The 15428-nt window shown below is 43.2% G+C and overlaps 1 pseudogene; it reads right to left on the reverse strand.

The window, feature by feature from the left end:
* Positions 1-1597: 1597 nt before the first annotated feature.
* On the reverse strand, positions 1598-8527 carry LOC107536698 (GTPase IMAP family member 5 pseudogene; annotated as a pseudogene).
* Between the last annotated feature and the right edge of the window lie 6901 nt (positions 8528-15428).

Raw genomic sequence — 15428 nt, forward strand, 5'->3', positions numbered from 1 at the left:
TAGGGTGCCCAGGGTTTGAGGAGCTTGTATTTAATCCTCCTTGTGGGTCTTTGGAGTCAGTGATATGGTACTGTTGGTCAGATCAAGGTAGCACCTCTGTTACCAATAGAGGTTTGAAGAATGATACTTGGGTGACTCACCCCAGATTTAGTCATTTACCCATCCAGTCACAGGCTTCCTGGAATGACTGCAGGTCTCCTATACAGGGTGCAAATGAGCAGAGAAGGGGAGGGAGCTACCAAAAGAAAAAGCTGGTGTGGCAGGGGCAATCTGGGGACTAAATCTGACTTCCCATTTCCACTGACTTCATGACCTCTGCTCAGATGTCACCCCAATGTTTTCCCTTTTCCCTTTGCTACGGTGGAAATGTGGAACACCACTCTTTCCCCAGGTTCCCAGATATCGCACATGATTGTGCTTACTTTGAGGCTAAAGAGGTTGCTTTACAACACAGCTCCATCAACAACAGCAAATTTACTGTAAATGGGGGTGGAACCACATCAGCCTGCCACCATTTTGTACAGCCTGTGAACTAAGAAGGGCTTTTACATTTTTAAAAGGTTGAAGAAATCAAAAGAATAATGTTTCATAGCCACATATGAAAGTTAAATGAAATTCCAATTTCATTGTTCACAAAGTTTTATGGGAATGCACATCACTTATGTCTTGTCCAAGCACCTTTTACTCTGTAAGTGTCTGAGATACTGTAGTCTGCTGAGCCTAAAGTATCCACTATTTGGCTCTTCTCTATGAAATCCTAATTCCTTTACTTCCCAGCCACTGTCTTTGCTTTCCCCAAGGCCTTACCCCGTCCCAGCTCTGTGACCCATTTTCTCTCCTCCTGGCATGTCCATGACCCCTCTTACCTTCCTCTGAAGCCCCTTCATACCTCCACAATTCCCCCCTTACAGCCTATGATAAAATCAGAGTACATTTCTTAATAAAATAAGGAATTCTGCTACCAGCTTTTGATATACCATGTTTCTTCCTTCAGCTTGTAATACCACAGTCCACTCACCTTCCTTCATGCAAACCCCTCCCAAAGATTTCAGGAGTATCCAGTTAATTAGTTACCTCCACAATTTTCAACAAAACAACACAACTTTTTTTTCCTTTGGGCTTTATTTATCTAGAAGTACTTGGAGAACATGAATGACACACACGTCTGATGCCAGGATGAGAAATCAAAATTGAAAGTAAGTAAAAAGCAAATCAAGTGGGAGCGGAATGGGGGTGTAAGGGGCCTAATATTTGGTGATGGAAGATGATTTGACTTTGGGTGGTGGGCATACAGATCTTGTAACATAGAAACCTACACCTGTAACCTATATGATCCCATTAACCAATGTCACCACAATACATTTAATAAAAAAAGAGAAAAAAACTCCAAATCCACTATCTTACAAGCATAGACAGAGATGGTGATTCTGAAAAAAAAGAAAAAGAAAAAAAGGCTGATTATAGAGGCTCAGCATCCATGAGTAATACAAAAGTTAATTAAAATGGCAAGAAAAATCAAAATGTGTATCACAAGAAAAGCAGATAACTCAATTTGAGAAATCATCTATTTTTTGACTCTGAGGAACACCTTGGAAGCTCAATGACTCCTGGTCTCCTACATGTCTCACTTTTGCTTTTCAACATGTGCTTGCACCTAGGCCAGGTAGCTCCTGTGCTCTTCTCTGCCCCCTGTGGATTATCTGTGCATCAAAAAAGAGGTTGTTTGTGTAGAAGGCACCCTCATGCTACCTCTCTAGGCTCTCAACCACAGCCATGAGCTCCTCCAGCTGCTCCCTCTGCTCTTCCCTGGTGGCCTGGTTGTTGAAAGCACAGTACCTCCTCCTGCACTCTGACCAGGCTCCGTAGGCTGTGGTTGTCCATGTTGACTACTTACTCACACAAGGACTTGTCTCCTAAGTCCGCCTTGTGGGTAAAGAGGACTACCACGTGTCTCATGGCTCTTGCCCTAAAGACTTCCTTTACCCTCCTCACAGCCACCATGTCCTAGGCAGTGAAGTGCCCCAGCTGTGTCACCAGCAGCAGCACATGGAGCCCTGGGGCCGAGAGTAGGTAGCAGTCCTCAATGTCCTTGTACATCTCTTGGTCCTGGGCCTTTGCAGAGGATGCTGTTCCCAGCAGCACTTTTCCCACAGCCAGGTTTGTCGACCAGGATGAGCCTCAGTGAGAATGATGATGCTAACCAATTATTTTCTGCCTGGAAAAAAAATTATGTCTTACTAAGCTAGTGTTGCTTAAGATTTTTTGATTATGGAGCCTCACGGTATCTCATGAAAGCCATGGACCTCCCTCCCAGGAACCAGTCATATCTGAATACATACAAAAGTGTGCCAATAACTTTAGGAGGTTCTTGGGTTACAGGAAGCCCACTTTGGAGCCATAGGCAAGAGTAAGAACTGCTACACTGAGGAAGATGCTCTAAGCCCTTCATCTAGACCAGGAAAGATACAGTTTTCTGAAAGAAAAGTGGTCCTTGTGTGTTTCCAGTTTTATGCTAAATAAATATGAGATAGAAGGAGGCAGAGGATGAGAAGTTACAAATGGGAAAATATTACCACCTTTTTTTCACCGACAAATTCCCAGGCACACTTGTGTAGAAGTGCCCAACATATTCATCTAAACCTTGAGAGGAAAGGAAGTCTCAGCTGTGACCTCCCACCAAAGACCAGCTGAGGGTCCCTAGGTCTCTGCTCTTTGGGTGGAGAGTTGGATGCTTGAAACTGAGACAACAGAAAGGTCATAGCTAATGTCAAAGGCAAAGTCTGGGAGAAGAGCCTGGATGGTGGCTGAAGAAGACTGGAATAGAAGTACCTGTGTTGGAAAAATCACCTACTTGGCTGATTGAATTACAGGAAGTTAACAAAAGTGGTGTTGTAGAGGGTGACACTGAGCTAAGAGCTAGAATCTTTAAAGGATGAGGGAGGGTGAGAAGCCGAGGTGTTCTAGAGTTCTTATGAGCCCAAATGGATTCCAAGTTCATTGTAGGCTCTTAAAATCTATTTATTTATTTTTTTTACTTCTACTCTGTGTTGGATCTTCCTTTCTGCAGTGTGTTCTGGGATGTTTTGTAGCAAACACAATTACTAAATTTCTCTGGGAATTACTAAATCTCTCCATTTTTTCAGCTCATAGTGGAAAAGGAAAGAGAAAATTTATTCACAATTCAGTTCAAAATCCTCCAACTTCTGACTTGAAGTTCCATTTCCACATTTCCCACACATCATGTGCACAGAGAGCATTGTACTGTGGGGGTTGGGTGGGGTGTGTGATGATGGAAGGGAAGGTAAAGAACAAGTGAACATTGTCTTTTTCTTCTTAATTAGTTTACACTTGCATTTTACAAATTAGCACTGAATTAAAACATGGTTTTCATAGTTAGTTTGATATCCAGGTTGCTTCTGTTATATAGAAATAATGTTTGCACATTTTTCTATTCATTTAGTGAATTTTTTGGCCCTCCTTAGGAAAACCATTTTCACATTATCAGAATTTAAAAGAGAACTTTCTTCCTTCTTTCTTTTTCCTTCCCTCCACTTCCCACCCTCCCTCCTTTCTTTCCTTAAGCCCAAAGAAGAGCATTTCCTCACCACCTTCTCCCATACACTGTCCTGGACTCTGAGAAATTATACTTTGGCTCTGCTAAACTTGCTCAAATTCTCTGACACCTTTTCTATTTTAGATGACCTTTTTTGAGGTTTGGAAACCTCAGACAATATGTTGAAATCAACCTATCAATGTGGTAAAGAAGATAATGACAGTGGTGACAATGTTGATGGTGAACGTCATCGTTGTAATAATCCCCTGTACTTTATAACTTCCTACGTTCTTTCATGTTCATTATTTTAACTGTTCTCTTAAATTAATATAGGTCTTAAATTTTTGATTAAAATATTAGGAAATGAGCAAAAATGACCCGCCCAAGGTCACATAATTGCCATGGAGCTAAGACTGAAAAGCAATTTCTTTTGCCTGTGTATTCTTTTGCCTTGATTCCACAGGAAGAAAGAAGATTATTCTAAATAAGTCCACAGCCTCTTGGACTCCCACATACAATATGGCCATCCCATGGACAGGACATAAACTGAGGCTGACAGGCTGCCCTGAAATGAACACAGACAATTGTATTACAAAATCTCGAGTCCATGTTTTTCCAAGAAAAGATTTTTCAAAGAGAAAACTGCAGGGGACAGAAATTGCTCTGAATTAAAGCATTTCATTGTAAAACAATCTAGTGTTTTACTGATTATCAGTGTGATCCAAATGGAGCAAGGTGCCTGTCACAGAAAGTCAATTAAACACAGGTTACATTGGCTGAGATGCAGTGTGGTACTTCTCCTGGACCACCTTTGGAATGTGTCAGGTAGCAGCAGAAGACAGGTGTCCCACAGAAGAATGGGCTTTTATGCAGATATTAACAAATAACAAGGTGTTCCAGGAGAATCAGAAAGGATATTGATGGAGATGCTAAAAGGAGTCACAGACAAAATAGTAACAAGACTGTAACGCCTAAGAAAAGACCAAGGGAAGCATTGCAGACCTGCAGGAATGTGGTGCATGTCAAAGGTGGTCAGAGTAGGCAAAAGTGGGAGGACGGAGAATGAAGGCAGATTTCTTCTCTAAAAGGAGAATTCTAATCTCCAAAATGGGGCCAGGTATCGCGAGAGAGGCGCAGACAGTGTGCAAGCAGAGATTATAACAGTGTGGATGGGGACAGTAAGAGAGTCTTGTTCAGGTAGGGGGTTGAAGGAAATGAACATAATGTGCCTTCTGATTTTAAAATTATATGAGCCTGATTTCATCATGATGATACCTTATTATATCAAACCACTAGAAAGCAGTCTCTCTCCTGCTGTTTTAGGAAAATCAAACTATTTCTTGTCTGCCTTGTTCATAAGTGACCCTTTACTCATCTGCCACAGTCCCCATATTTCCTGGTATTAGAGTCCCTTGTTTTGTAGTTTAGTTATTGTGATTTCTGGATAGGTCTCTCACATAAGGTTTAGCAGACAGAAGGATTGTCTTGTGTGCCCTGAACATGAGTCTGTTTGCCATATAGCCAACTCCTACATGTGTCAGAGGAAAGGTGTGGGATATTTTTGGGAGAATGGTGTGGTTTCCAGAGGGTCAAGGACATAAGACAATGTGTACTCAGGGGTCTCCTGTAGAACACCTGGCTCACTGGGGGCAGGGTTAAGAAGTTAAGAGGGTAAACTGAGAAGCATTCCCCCACCTAACCTGACACATGGGGAAGTACAATTTTCTCATATGTTAAGACAGATGAGACTATTCCTACAGCTTCATGAAACTTTGTGAGGCTCCAAGAAGATCCAAAGGGTTTAGCAGTAGGCAATTAGCTGGAAAGTGAGGAGTGCTGTGTAATGTGCTGGGCTGTGGGCACAGGGTGAGTGGTTCCCAAGCCTGTTTCTCCAATTATAAACTTGCTGTAGCCCCTAGCGCCACCATCATAGTCTCGTTTCACTGATGGGTGAGCCCAGAAGCAGAGTAACCTGTGTGACATCACACCTGCAATGAGTGGCTCTGACTAAGCCTTGGGCTCTCAGACACCCAGGCCCCAGGCCCCTCCCCCTCATCCCCTTACCCTGCGAGGCCTTGTGGGTGTGGTGCTCCGTGGTCTGGGGAAGGGGGGGCGGGGCTCAGGAAATATGTCTTCTCTCATGGGCAAGCACTGGAAACCAGGCAGATGTAGTTAAACAGGAGCCACCTGGAGACTGTTGCAGGACAACGCTGACGCTGACAGAGAAGAAAGGGGAATGCCTAGTGAGCCCCGCCCTCTGCAGATTTGGGGACATCCTGGGGGTGGGAGGGAAAACTGCTACAAACAAGACCAGCAGCACCCCAAGACTAGCCAGCACGGGGTGTGTGGGCGGTCCCCTTAAAGGGATGGGGGATGGTTCCTTTCAGAGCCTGCAAACTACCATGCCCCCTCATCACCATTTCTTTTTTATGACTAGTCAAAATAAGCAATATTTCCAAAAAGAGGCTATTAAGGCATTGATGGACCAGCCCAGGCTCACAAAAAGCCCCTCCCAGGCTTGGAGACCCTGTGTGAACCCAGCAGAGCTGCTGAAGATGTTGAAAGCCCATCTTATGCATGGCTGTTATAAGGATAATGACTTTCTTTAAAGTGTTCAGTCACATTCAGAAATAGAAATAAGGAAATCCTTATTAATTAATTTATTGCTAATGCAACCTAAAGATGTCATCTGGTTTTCTAATGGCCTAGCCTCTAAGAACTTTCGTGGGCTGGCCCATCCCCTATGAAACCTGATGGTAAAGGCCACACCAACCTTACTTCAGTGCTCTGCAGCTTCAGCTTTTTTTCTTTTTTTGGCATAAGAACCCAGATGGAAGACACTACATGTGATTTTCACAAAATCCTACTTTATTTTGGAAAGACATGAGCCATAATGCATGCCAAAAAGTTGAAAACTGTGTTACTTTCAATATCGTTTCATTTATCTTTTGGTAGTAAATCATTGTAGTAGTAAATAAACTGATGTATCAGAAGGCAACATTGACATGTATGACCCTGACATCTTTATCATGGAGTCTAATAAAAATCTGATACAGAACCCAAGTTGGGATGCCTGCTGCTTTGAAAGTCAATACTCGAGACATAGGGTACTGGTGTAAGGAAAAATGGTTTATTCAAGAGCTGGCAGCCTGAGGTGATGAGGGACTGTCTTCCCAAAGACCATCTTACCAACTGGACATGGGCAGGGGGTTTTGTAAGAAGGGAAAAGGAAGAAAAAAATACAAAACAAAAACAGAACAAAGGAATGAAAAGGAGGGTGTTGAGAGTTCTCCTTTGAGGGGACTAAGTGCAAGCCAGCTTAGTCTGTTCAGATATTTGGTTGAAGGTCAGCAAATCTCCAGAAGCTGGACTGTCTGAAGGTCAGAGTCTGCCTCTGAAGTTGGCTCCTAGAATTCTTAACCAAACAGGCTGTTTATCTGCAGTCACGTGCTGGTTAACAGGTCACTATTTACAGAAATAATGTTAAAACAATGGTGGTGGTGTGTGTGTGTGTGTGGGGGGGGGGTGGGTGGGTTATGAATCTACAAGGATCACAAAGGGAGATAGCTACTCTTTGTGAGAACTAGAGAAGTATTAAGGTGGGTCAGTGTCTGCTGTGGTCTGAATGTTTTTGTCCATCCAGTATTCAAATGATGAAAATCTAATGCCCAAGTGGGTGTTATTAGGAGGTGCACCATTGGGAGCTTCCTCGTGATTGAAATGAGCACCCCTTTAAAAAGGCTCCAGAAAGCTGGCTGGTCCCTTCCACCACTGAGGACACACCCGGAAGTTGTCAGTCTGCAACCTCAGGAGAGCCCTCACCAGATCCTAACTATGTGGCAACCTGATCTTGGACTTCCAACCTCCAGAATGTGAAAAACAAATTTCTGTTGTTTATAAGCCACCTCCTCTGTGGTATTTTTAGAAGTTCTAACGGACTAAGACAGTGTCTATTTTTTTTTTTAAATGCTCAAAATAAAAATGGTTGTTTTCCTTTTGCCATGAATCCATTTTCTACTAAAAACTACCAACAGTTTCATTATTTTTCAAGAGAGAAAAGATGCATGGAGACTTCTAAAATGTTTTAAGCATGTTTTAAAGTTACACATGTTTATTTTAAAACTGTACCTATAGTCAAAAGGGAGACTTGAAAACTTAAAAAGTGAATTTTGGGCCTTTGCAAAGCTGATAGCGTTCAGTTTTCTGTCATTAAAACTCTGTCTGAAGGGACAGGTTTCCTGTGGAATGAAGTTTTAGTTTCTGCTCAGCTCCAGGGTTCCTTTCTTGCCAGGTCGCCTGCATTTTTAGACCTGCACAGTGGGTCATGGCCTCAGCAGGAGCCTGGCAAGAAGCAGGCAGAATAGGACCAGGGAGCCCAGCAATTTGGCCCAGGGCAGCCTCCTGGACACCATCCCGTTACCCAGCCGACGCAGCACCCTGGGCCCCAGTTGCCCAATGTTCAGCTTGCCAGAATCCTGGCAGTCTGGCTCCACACCTCCTGGGTCAGTGCCCACCAGTGCCAGCACCAGCACCAGCACCTTGCAGTACAGGGGGCCCGCGTGGTGCTGCACCAGGTGCTCCACCAGCGCCAGCAGCTTCTTCACGTGGGCCTCCCTATTGAAGCCTGCAGCCCTGTTGTCCAAGGCTGGCACACAGCCCCCACACTCGGTGACTCGTGCCTTCAGGGGCAGTTGTCCCTGTCCTGCAGGAACTCCTGCAGTGAGCGCCTAACCCCCAGTCCTTCTTGCACATAAACAGTACCATGGTGCATGCCACCACACCATCCTGGTACAGGCCCTTGAGCTTGCTCATGGCCTGCTGGTCCTGCTCTGTGAAGTGGCCCAGCTGAGTCACCAGCAGCACCGCGTGGGGCTCAGCACCAACAGCAGGTAGCAGCAGGTGGCTCTTCCCAGCCAGGGTCTGTCTTGGGGACTTGGGAACTAAAAAACCTTGGGGTGTCTGTGACTTCCACATGCCATCTATCCCACCTGCAGCACTCCACCTTGCAGGTTCTGGTCATGGAGGTGGCTTGGAGCCTGGAGAGGAAGTGCCTCTGGCCCAGGATGCTGCTGGCCTAGGTGGAGCTTTTCCTAGGGCCTGTCTTCCCTACCACGATGAGCCTCAGACTGGGCTCCTGCAGAGCCTGCCTGGCGTCTTCTCAACCTGGAGGACAAGTGATCTGTGAGCCTCCAAACCTTATAGCAATGTATCCTGGCTACCTGGATGCCCGGGGCACTTTGAATAAAGGAGAAAACAGTGCCTCCACTCTGTTTTTTCAACCAAAGCCTTACTGAGGCCGTTGGTCAGAGTTTTCTGAACTCCGGGGGATCTTTACCATCTATTCCTGTCATCTTTGGCTTTACCATGTGTACCTGTAGATGCTCAAACCTGGTGGGCATTTCTCTAGAGGATGCCCCTTTATAATTCTAAGCCTGACCTCATCTGGATTATCCACAGGGTGCAGAGCTCTCCCTGTTTGGTGTTGTGTATGGCCTCTGCCATACTTCTCCCAAATTCCAGCCCACTGGAAGTACAGCAAGAGGGGGCAGTAGGCCTGGTGGTGAAGGGCTGTTTGGAGTCCCAGACATGCTGGGCTTGACTTACAGCCCCACCATTGGTCAGCTCTGCCACTTTGGAAATTGCTTGTCTAAGTGTTAAACCTTTGTGCAAAAATGAGAATAATAGTATAGAGTTGTTTCTCCTGGGGTTGTTGAGAGGATTAGACGAGATCACCTCTTTCCTTCTTCCTTCTCTTCCTCTCTCCCTCTTCTCCCTTCCCCTCTCTTTTAAACCTGCTGCCTACTAATAAGACACCTGTTTAACCCTCTACCCTGGTTCTCTAACATTCCTCCTGGTGAATCACACTCCCTCTTGTGCATGATCTAATAATACCCTCTACATCCTCTTCTGTGGAGATCAGAGGAGGTTTATTATTCTCATTTACACTTTGGTAATGGAGACACAGACTAGTCAAAGAAGTTAATATCTCCCAGGTGGGCAGAGGCAGAGATCCAGCTAAAACGCTCATCTCAGGGCTCTTGCTGTTTCACTCCCGACACCTCAGATGCCCCTTTGGGGCTTGTCTGTTCAGTTCAGAGTTCACCCATTCCCCTCATTACCCAGAGCTCATAGCTGTGAGCAAGTGTGCAGTACACATTTTCTTACCATAGGCTATCTTCTGTTCTCCCATGCTTATCTGAAAGAGTCCTAAACACAATTAATTAATTAATCAAATAGGTATAATTACTTATAATTTTCCCAGGTAATTCTACGTGTCAGGTGAAATCCAAAGAGCTGGCGACACCACAGTGACAAAGTCGTGGCTCCTGTTTCCCCTGGACACAGGAAATAAGAGAAGAACTTTAGAAGGTCCTGGACTGGGGTTGGAATGATGTGAGAGGGTTTAGTGAGCTTGGTTTTGTGTTTTCAGGGACTCTGTGTCGGTGAGAAAGCTATAAAAATTAAATTTTCCTAGGTAATTCTATGTCTGTGACCAAAGTTGTAAATATTAAGTTTTCCTAGGATGTTCAGCACCTGGGGTAGACTTTGGAAAACTGTGAGAACTAGGAAATTTGCTCAGTGACTGAGAGAACCACTTCGGGTGGCTGGCCTGGTAGACAAACAAGAAGAGAATTGGAATTTTGGTTTTGGAAATTGGAGAAGAAACATATATCCCAGGCGGTCTGGACTCTCTGACTCTGCTCTCGGGAAGCCAAATCAGGGTCCTGTCTCAGTGTGTCTAAATATGATTGGTGTCCTGGAGAGACTGAGACACTCCCCTCCAACTCCTAATGTCCTGCCCCCAAGTTGAGACTTTTCAAAGGAAAGTGGCTCCAGCCAATCATTCATTATTTAGCACAATCGAACATTCTGTGCTCACTGAGTCCCTGAGTACAGTGCAGTCTGTCCTCAGCCTGCTTCCCCAGACTCGGGACAATGACCCCCTGACTCAGATGCTCCCCAGAGAGCAGATTTTGGGTATTTTACAGCTGCCTTGTGCTCTCAGGCCTGTGACCGTTCAGCCTCCCCCGCACTCTGTCTGAATCCTGTCTGCTTCACCATCCATTTCTAATTCCATCTCTTCATGTCATACACCTGGTTACCACAGGTGACTACATTCTCTCCTGTTGGCACTGCACAAGGAGAAACCAAGGGAAAGGCAGGCTGAATACCTTGTCTCTAGTCAAAGGACTTAAATGATGGGCTGGCCTGGTCTTCAGCACAAAGGTGTTCATGTTTCTGCCGGACTCCCCCAAAGCCTTCAGTAATGTTCACCCCCACTCCTCCATTATGTGATTAATTGTTTTGTGTGTAGAAATCAACACATTTGCATGACTGACACCAGAGCAGAAATGGAGAGAGAGCCACAGTTGCAGAGCAAAGACCAGGAATTTAACCAAAGCAAGGAGTACTGGGCAAGTGGAGATGAGAAGGTACAGGGAGCTCACAGTACCAGTGGGTAATCCATTTAGAACTTTCCACAGAGTTTGGAGTGGAATTTAGAGTTCTTGTACAGGTCCAGAGAGCTGAAATCTGGGGTTACACATACATACTGTCACTGAGGAATGGGAAACATGTAGGATCCTATATGTTAAACCTCCAAGGGACTGAGTCTATTCGCCTAGTCCAGGGCTTCCTGAACCTCCTGTCTTTGGGAATTGTCTAGGGGATTCTGTAAAATGTATATTTCTTAGAGATTTTAGTTCACATATCTATACTTTTAGAACATAAGCATCCCCACCCACCTGTGATTCTGATGCACTCAGTTTGCAATCTGAGTTTCTGGATCAGTTTTCTTAGTCCAACCCCTTCATCATGAAGAGGAGGGGAGGGACTTCAGAGGGCTCAGCCATACACACAGTCTTGGACAGCTAGGGTTGGGGAGCAGGTGTTTAAGGGCACAGGTAGGGCAAGGGTTTGAAGACCTTAGTTGTCTCCTGGAAGATGCTTTGTGGACACTTGGAGGAGAGTAGAATGTTTTAAGTGGTTCAGCCCAGATACACACAGAATTTTCACTTTGTAACTTGTTCTGAGGTTAGACTACCTTATATGTCCTCAGAAATCTCTTTGCCTGTGCTGAATATGCACATGGGGAGTGTTTGCTGCCTTCTAAAGTATGTTTTGGCCCCTGCAGACGAGTAAGCAGACACCTTCTTCCCTTGTTAAGAGAGTAGGTTAGGAGAGGGGCTTAGGCTCAAGTAAGAGCTAAGGGTGTGGACATCCAGGCCGGGGGAGATGCGTACCGCTGCTCCTGAACTTACTGTGTGTAAAATTCTGAGCACCCTTAAACACCTGGGAGTGTGGAGTTACTCTTTCTAGATCCTGCTCCCCTTCCTGGTACCTACTAGAATGAAGGTGCTCACTCAGCAAGCTTTTTATAGGCACTGAATTCTTCCTGGTCCTCATAGCTCCTGCTCCCCGGATGGCTCCCTTCACATGCTTAGGCTCACCTTTTCTGCAAAATTGGTGATAGGCTCTGACACTGGCCCCAGAAGTCCCTGACCTACTGTTGCCTTCCAGTTGTGAGTACAGCAAGCTGTTCCTCCCAATACATGGGGGAGAGTCCAGCCTCTCAGACCTCAGAGGGCAGGAAGCCCAGGGAGAGGAGGGCCCCAAGAGTGACAACTTAAAGAGACAGGCTCACCACTGAGGCAGCGGGGATGTGAAGCTTCCACTGCAAAACCTTGCTTTGGAGGACTGTGATGTCCTCAAAAGTTATCCGTGATGCCTACAGCTTGTGCCCCACAGGGCTATAACTTCAGAGGAGAAGAGCATTTTAGGTTTCTGATGCCTATTTTCACTTCTTGCCTCGATCACTAATCTTAAATCCTTTCGACTTTTAGGTATTTTCCTATAAAATGGACTCTTTAGATCCTCCTTCCCTGGGGCAGTGCCACCAAGGAGGTGACAATGCCAGGACATCACATATAAAGTCTCATTGTTTTCAAAGGAAAGAAAAGCTTTCCCAACTATTAAAAATGGGACAGCAGGGAGAGGATGAAAACTTTCCTTCAGGGTTTACTCTAGCCATCTTTGTAGGTATCTCCCACCAGAGGGTCATGAGAAAGGTGATAAAAATAGCCAGTTACTATGTGGAGGGAGGGAGGCTACAGCAGGATTACGGTGACACAGGGCCTGACCTGGTTAGGTTATTAACAAGAGTGTGACCATGCCTAACTCTCTCATATTCTCTGGAGTTGACTTTGCCCATATGTAGTTAGGGGTTTAACTTAATCTGAAGCTAATTGATTGGGGTCTGATTTTTACCCATTCTTGCCAGCTCATTATCTCTAGTGAAGAACCCAACTCCCATTGAACTCCACCTAGTTTTTTCACCCCCATCAGCTTTATTGAGCTTTAATTGACATGTAACATTGTGTAAGTTTAAAGTATACACTGTGTTGAGCTGGCACATTTATATATTTGAAAAATGATCGCCACCATAAGTAACACCTGCATCACATCCCATAATTACTATATCTTTTCTGTGGTGAGAATATTTAAGATTCACTCTCTTAGCAACTTTCAAATACATAATACAGAATTATTAACTATAATCACTATGCTGTACGTTAGACCCCCAGAACTTATTTATCTCTAACTGAAAGTTTGTACTATTTGACTAACACTCTCAATTTCCCCCATCCACCAGCCCCTGATAACCACCATTCTACTCTCAATTTCTATGATTTTGGATTTTAAAAATTCTACATAAAAAATTGATATCATATAGTTTTTATTATCCCTTGTAAGACTAATTTTACTTAGCAAATGCCCTCAAGATCCATCTGCAAATGGAAAGATGTCCTAGTTTTCATGGCAGAACACACACACACACACACACACACACACACACACACACGTGAGCAAAAATAAGTTTACTGTTGAGTACTGAAACACAGTTTATTCTTGTAATATTATTTATTAATTATTATATTATTTGTTTCATATGCTCACAACTGTAAACCTACTTTTGCCAACCCTGTATATATATCTCACATTATCTTAATCTATTCATCCGTAGACAGACCCTCAGGTTATTTCCATATGTTGGCTATTGTGAATAATGCTGCAATGAACATGGGAGTGCAAATGGCTCTTTGAGATACTGTTTTCATTTCCTTTGGATAGATTTCCATATGGGTCATTTGGTGGTGCTATTTTTGATTTTTTGATGACTGTTTATACTGTTTTCCATAGTGGCTGCATCAATTTACATTCCCACTTACAGTGCACAAGAGTTCCCTTCTTTCCACATCCTCACCAACATTTGTTATATCTTGTCTTTTTGATAATAGGCATTCTAACAGATGTGAGTGAGCTGATATCTCATTGAAGTTTTGATTTTCATCTCCCTGACAATTAGTGATGCTGGGCACCTTTTTTTGTTGACAATTTATATATCTTCTTTGGAAAAATGTCTATCCAATTCCTCTGCCCATTTAAAAAAAATTAATTGCTAGTTTGTTTGTTTTTTGCTACTGAGTTATATGAGTTCCCTATATATTTTGGATATTAACCCCTTATCAGATGCATGACTTGCAAATATCTTCTCCCATTGTATAGATTGACCTTTCATTTTGTTGATAGTTTCCTTTGCTGCGTGGAAGCTTTTTAATTTGACATAGTCCCACTTATTTATTTTTGCTTTTGTTTCCTTGCTTTTGTTGTCAAGTTCAAACAATCATTGCCAACATGGATGTCAAGGAGCTTACCCTCTTTGTTTTCTTCTAGGAGTTTTATGGTTTCAGGTCATATATTCAAGTCTTAATCCATTTGGAGTTCATTTTTGTGTATGGTGTCACAATGGAGTCCACTTTTATTCTTTTGCATGTGGTTATCCAGTTTTCTGAACACCAGTTTTGAAGAGACTATCCTTTTCCCATTGTATATTCTTGACTCATTTGTTGTAAATTAATTGACCATTTATTCCTGGGCTTTCTGTTTTGTTCCATTGATCTATGTGTCTGTTTTTATGCCAATACCACACTGTTTTGATTAGTATAGCTTTGTAATATAGTGTGATGCCTCCAACTTTGTTATTTTTTCTTAAGACTGCTTTGGCTGTTCAGGATCTTTTGTATTCCTATAAGAAATTTTGGATGTTTTTTTTCAATTTCTGTGAAAAATGCCATTGCAATTTTGGTAGAAATTGTGTTGAATCTGTAGGCCACTTTGAATAGTATGGACATTTGAAAAAAATTAATTTTTCCAATCCATAAGCACAAAATATCTTTCCATTTATTTGTATTTTCTTCCATTTCTTTCATCAGTATCTTATAGTTTTTAATATACATCTCTTTCAACTCTTTGGTTAAATTTACTCCTAGGTATTTTATGTTTTTTGATGTTATTGTAAATGGGATTATTTTCTTTTTTTTTTTTTTTTTTTTAAATATATCTTTATTGATTTCAGAGAGAGGAAAGGAGAGGGAGAGAGAGACAGAAACATCAATGATGAGAGAGTCATTGATTGGCTGCCTCCTGCACGCCCCAGACTGGGGATCGAGCCTGCAACTCGGACATGTGCCCTGACTGGGAATCGAACCCGGATTGCCTGGATCCTAGGTTGATGCTCAACAGCTGAGCCACGCCCTGCTGGGTGAGATTATTTTCTTAATTTTTCTTTCTGAGAAATCATTTTTAGTGTATAAAAATGCAACTGTTTTTTTTATATTAATTTTGTGCCCTGCAAATTTACTGAATTTTCTTATTATTTCTCACAGTTTTGTTTTTTTTTGGTGGCATCTTTAGGATTTTCTGTATGTAAGATCATGTCATTTGCAAAAAGAGACACATTTTACTTTTTCATTTCTGATATGGATGTCTTTTATTTTTTATTTTTATGACTAATTGCTTTGGCTAGGACTTCTAG

The sequence above is a fragment of the Miniopterus natalensis genome, chromosome 10, assembly GCF_054644295.1.
Source record: "Miniopterus natalensis isolate mMinNat1 chromosome 10, mMinNat1.hap1, whole genome shotgun sequence".
In the NCBI taxonomy this organism is placed as follows: Eukaryota; Metazoa; Chordata; class Mammalia; order Chiroptera; family Miniopteridae; genus Miniopterus; species Miniopterus natalensis.